Consider the following 6,000-nt stretch of genomic DNA (forward strand, 5'->3'; position numbering starts at 1 on the left):
TAAATTAAATTTATTTTTTTTCAAAAAGAAAAGACATGCTATAATCCTGAACAAACCTTTAAAATAAATACATAAATAGTAAATAGGGATGTAGTTACCATTACACCTTAGCAGGACAGCAGCTCTGGTCTGGAACTCATCACTGACCGAAAATAGAACAGCGATCAAATGTAGTTTAAAAACAAATAACAGAGTAACAAACGATTATTTCCCTTTATGGCTGAAGTCAGGTGGAACTTCACTTTGACGCTTACTTACAACAGTGCACACTTAGGGAATGCACAGTATTGAATATCTGGTATCATTAAGATCTATTTTAAAGAAATGCTAACAAGATTTCATTCATTTCCACATGACACACTAGAATAATTCTTAGTATTCTTAGTAGAGAAGCACATGCATGAATCTTTGTAATATACACAGCCTTTCAATTCAGACATGCTATTCTTTTTCAACCATATAATACAGTGCTCTTAAAATATTGTATTCTGTAAACACCTCATGTTACCTTCTCTTCTTTGTTTTTTAAACAAGAACATTAAAGTGTTAAAATATACCAGGTCAGTCTCTTGAGCAGTTGATCCAAGGACCATTAAGCAAAGACAATGATTCTCCTTTGTTTTACAGAGTATAGGAAGATAACGGAAAAGAAAACGCAGAGCAGTTTCCATATAATTGCCAATTCTAACAAGTGCTGTGGCCACTTATACAAGGAAGGGAAAGACAGAAATAGAACTACCTGCCCTTTGGGGGTGGCATGTTCTTCGGTGGTAATATTTGAGCAGCTATTTTAATGAATTGACAGATATGAACCCAGTGAGAATAGAGAAAAAGACAGCTGAAGCTAAGGAGACAACAAATGCCAGGGGCTGAGGCCAACTACCAGCAATAAACAGCAAAAAGGATGCCAGGCAGAGGGACTTTGACATTCGTCCAAATTTGTGTTATCACAGGCATGACTTACTGAGTACTAGTAAAGCGTATTTCAGAAACTGTAAAGCAGTCTTTACACAAGAAATCATACCTAATTTTGAGGGAGTGGTAGACATCCAGGTGAGAAACCCAACGGAGTGGTGAGACAACGTGGGCATTACCAATTTCATGAAGCTGCTGCCACGCTCTGGCCCGAAAGAAACCGGGCCTCTTTGGCTAGTTCACTTGGCATACTGACTACATCCCGCTCACTTGGCAGAGCAGAGTCGAGAGAGGACTTAATGAGAGGCTTGCATTCAGCATTTATAAACACATGCGCTGTGCGCTGAAGCCACTACGAAGCTCCTTACAGGATCTGGCCCTAGGAGTAAAGGAACCCTGACTGTTGGGCTTCTGTTTAAGGAAAGAGATAAAGGCACCCCAGAAGAGGAGAGGTGCTGTAGTCTGTTCAGATCAGAGTAATGATTTATCTTAGACGGAGAAATGTGCAAATAGTGCATTGGCTGCTCACAGTCTGGAGCGTGTGAAGTTCAAATTACAGCTTCAGCTGATTCACTGTGGGATGTGGGCTCACACTGCTTCACACGTGCTGCATCTGTGCTGCGTTTTCACACAAAGCAGCAAGAGGTGAAGGTGCTCTTTCTGGCAGCCTTGATGAGGGCACTAATCCCATTCCTAGGGGAGCTGCCCTTGTGGTTTGAGTGCTTCCCCAAAAGATCTATTTTGTTATGCTATTTTAGGCAGAAAGAAAAGAGCCATAGTCTGCAACCACCTGCTTCCTCCGTACCATTTGGGACACAAGATGTCAATATGTCCACATCCTCTGGCACAAATGGCATGATCCCTGGCCAGTTAACACCTTTCTGATGTAGACTGGGTTCATTTTTCCTGTCCAGGCAAGATTGGGAAACATCCTTTGAGTTAAGATTCTTCCTGCGTTAAAGAGGGAATTGGTTTCACAACTGAAAGAAGACCAGCCTAAGTCAAAATGCAAAAAGAACTATGACACACATGAGCCAAGATAAGGAAATGGGAGAATTGCCCCCACAATGATATAAACACTATGATATAAACAGGGATCCTGCAGGTTCTCCTGCCTCCTCAGGGCAATGGCCACCTGTTCACTGCTTTGTCTGCATAGTCTGTGACTTAGGAGGCATCATTTCCGATCCTTCCATTTTGCACATGTTTCCTCCTCAAGGGTATCAACATTGTAAGCATGCCTTCCCTCCTCGGTTTACATTCTGTCCCTGGCTCCAAGAAACTACCATTGAGTTCCCTTTCTATTTTGTCTTAGACTCCTTCATACCGGAGACGAAGAAACAGGAAGGAGACCCCATTCCTCTAGATCCCAGCCACACTATTGGAACAGGAAACCAGGTTTAACTTATTAACTCCAGGGCACACTCACCTTCAGATTATAGCCAATAGCTTGGTTTCTCTCCTCTGCCTTCTGATATCTTAGAGCCAGAGAGCAAGAAAGTGTAACGGCATAACAGAGGAGAACTTAGAGCAGAGAAGGCATTGTCTTGCACTACACCTCCTGTCTTTGAGACTTACAAGTCAGTCAGGATGGTCATTCTTTGCTGGTGGGAAACAAATAACAAAAATATGCTTAACCCCAAGTTCTTGTGGTATATGCATAGATTTGAATCAGTCTTCACACTATAAAATACTAAAGTATAATAGATTTCAAACTATTAGATACTTTAGGTTGCATAGTATACATTTTGACAGCTCTAGTTTTTATTTTATTCATTGTGAGAACTCCAAATATTTGTCTATATTAAAGTATGTTTGACCATTTTAAGATGTCCTCATACCCCTTCTTATGAGATTTTACTTATTTTTGTTCATGTGTTTGAGTGTTTTGCCTCCATGCATGCCTGTTTACCACATCAGTATAGTGTCTGCAGAGGCCAGAAGAGGTCGAGAACACAGTTCCAATCTGTTGTCAGCTGCCAAGGGCATGCTGGGAATCCAAGCCAGGTCCCCAGAAAGAGTAAGCAGTGCTTTTAACCACTGAGCCATCTCTACATCCCACTCTTGAAATGATATTCAGGCAATAAACTATGATATGTAGCTAAATTGTTCCAAAGACTGAGCAATATGTCTCAGATCTGGAGTTGAAAACAAAAATTAGAATGGGTAGGAGAAGAGATGCCTCTCAGGCAAACCGTGACCTACTCTCATTGTCTACAGAAACTCTCAAGAAATTTATGTTGAGGTCCTTGATCCACTTCGACTTAAGTTTTGTGCACGGTGATAGATATGGATCTATTTGCAGCCTTCTACATGTTGATATCCAGTTTTGCCAGCACCATTTGTTGAAGATGCTTTCTTTTTTCCATTGTGCACTTTTGGCTTCTTTGTCAAAAATTATTTGTTCATAGGTGTGCGGATTAATATCAGGGTCTTCAATTCGATTCCATTGGTCCACATGTCGGTTTTTATGCCAGTACCAAGCTGTTTTTATTACTGTAGCTCTATAGTACAGCTTGAAGTCAGGGATCGTGATGCCTCCAGAGGTTGTTTTATTGTACAGGATTCTTTTGGCTATCCTGGGTTTTTTGTTTTTCCATATGAAGTTGAGTATTATTCTTTCCAGGTCTGTGAAGAATTGTGTTGGTATTTTGATGGGGATTGCATTGAATCTGTAGATTGCTTTTGGTAAGATTGCCATTTTTACTATGTTAGTTCTGTCTATCCATGAGCATGGGAGATCTTTCCATTTTCTGACATCTTCTTCAATTTCTTTTTTCAGGGACTTAAAGTTCTTGTCATATAGGTCCTTCACTTGCTTGGTTAGTATTACCCCAAGGTATTTTATGTCATTTGTGGCTATAGTAAAGGGTGATGTATCTCTGATTTCCTTCTCCGCTTTTTTGTCCATTGTATATAGGAGGGCTACTGATTTTTTTGAGTTGATCTTGTATCCTGCTATGTTGCTGAAGGTGTTTATAAGCTGTATCAGTTCCTTGGTGGAATCTTTGGGGTTGCTCAAGTATACTATCATGTCATCTGCAAATAGGGAAAGCTTGACTTCTTCCTTTCCAATTTGTATCCCCTTAATCTCCTTATGTTGTCTTATTGCTCTGGCTAGAACTTCAAGTACTATATTGAATAAGTATGGGGAGAGCGGACAGCCTTGCCTCGTTCCTGATTTTAGTGGAATTGCTTTGAGTTTCTCTCCATTTAATTTGATGTTGGCTGTTGGCTTGCTGTAAATTGCCTTTATTATGTTTAGGTATGTTCCCTGTATTCCTGAAATTATTGGTCAATAATCATGAAAAGAATAATTGTGATTGGATGACGTTTCTAGGAAACAAGGTAAAACAATCACAAGATATTCCAGAACAAATGAGAGTACAGCAGAAAGGAACATAAAAACCCCTTCCAGGCCAAGGTAAAGGCGAACACAGAGAGAATCATGACTCTGGCATGATTTACTGGCCAACAAAAGAGGTTGTGTCAGGTTTTTGTAAAGTACTTAAGGAAACTAAAACTAACGAGAGACTCTGGATTCAGTCTTCTCAATAATCAACTGCCGCATTTTAACGCCCAGAGCAAGGAAACTGCTACAGCCTGGGAGAGGGAGCAGGCAGGGACTGCTTTCTCTAACCTTTGCTCTTTGTGTCACCTTCAACTTCACAGCATCTGTTAGAATGCTATTGACGCAGCATATGATTGCATCATTTGATATCTATCAAATGCAAAAGTTCCTAACATTTTAACGCAAAAACATTTCAGAACAGGAAGATGAAGAGGTCATTTGCTAAGTTATTTAATAAGCATTGTATTTTGTCCTTAGAGGAACAAAAAACTGTGTTATTGAACTCTATCAAGAGTTTTGAGGACAGAAGAATATTTAGTAATTTTTTTTGTCTACAATGACACATCTTAAGGATTACAACATATAAAACGTAGAATCATGATCTCAAAAGTTTTGTAATTTTTACACATTTTGAATGTTACTGTTTGAGGATTTAAAGACGTGTGTGTGTGTGTGTGTGTGTGTGTGTGTATGTGTGTGTGTGTGTGTACAGGTGAGTTCAGGTGCCTTTGGAAGTAGGAAGAGGACATGGAATTCCCTGGAGCTGGAGTTAACTGGTAGTTCTTGAGCCCCCTGACTCTGTGCACATTTACTAGGAACTTCTGCAAGAACAATACACTCTTAGTTGCTGAGCCACCTCTCTGGCCCCTGCTCCAGGTCTTTATAGCTAAGGTTTAACTCTGTAGCTTGGGCAAGCCGAGAACCTGGGATCTGCCTGCCTCTATCCCTCCCCCAAGTCTGTTCTTGCAGGCATGTGATAGTCCACCTGGCTCCACGTTTCATGTTTTTACAGGTCACTGTTTGATAAAGGAAACCATAAACTAAGCTAAAATACACAATAACACAAATATCGATGTGCCCAATCCTTCCCCCACCCTTTTCCCCTTATTTTTTTAAAGATAACCTTGCCTCCAGAACAGCAGTCCGTATACCTCAATCATCTATTAGTTATTACGTGCATCCCTTGCTAAAACCTATAGTCCTCCTCAGTGGACCTTCCGTTACCTTCATTTGAATATGATGTTATTTTATTAGTTTTCAGTGCACTTTCCTTCTGACAGTGGAAGCCACCGAAATCCCATTAAGTATGAAAGTATTTACATGAAATAGAGTGGATTTTGATGCAAGAGTGTAGGCTACACTGAGTTTCTAACCTCAAAGCAGAAATTATGAGTATCTAAAACCTTGGGAGATGCTCAATAAATATTTTTAGGTTGGTAAAGGACTTTTTAAATTTTATTTTCTGTAGTTATTATTGATAGACTATTAATAATCTATTAGTTCAGTGTTCCTTTAGTATCTTCTATTTGTTAGATGATCCTGGACATTTATCGTGCTTTTATAATAATTTTTAGTAAATAAGCCTTACTTTCATGGTGTTTTCTATTAATGGCAAAATAAATAATTTATAAAACAAAATATACTTTCTTCAGATTGTGATCAGATAGACAAAGGGGAAAATTGCAAAGTATTTCTTTGAGTGAGTATGCAGAGTTGAAGGGATTGTATGTTAT

This window comes from Peromyscus eremicus, chromosome 12 (genome assembly GCF_949786415.1).
Source record: "Peromyscus eremicus chromosome 12, PerEre_H2_v1, whole genome shotgun sequence".
NCBI classification, from domain to species: Eukaryota; Metazoa; Chordata; class Mammalia; order Rodentia; family Cricetidae; genus Peromyscus; species Peromyscus eremicus.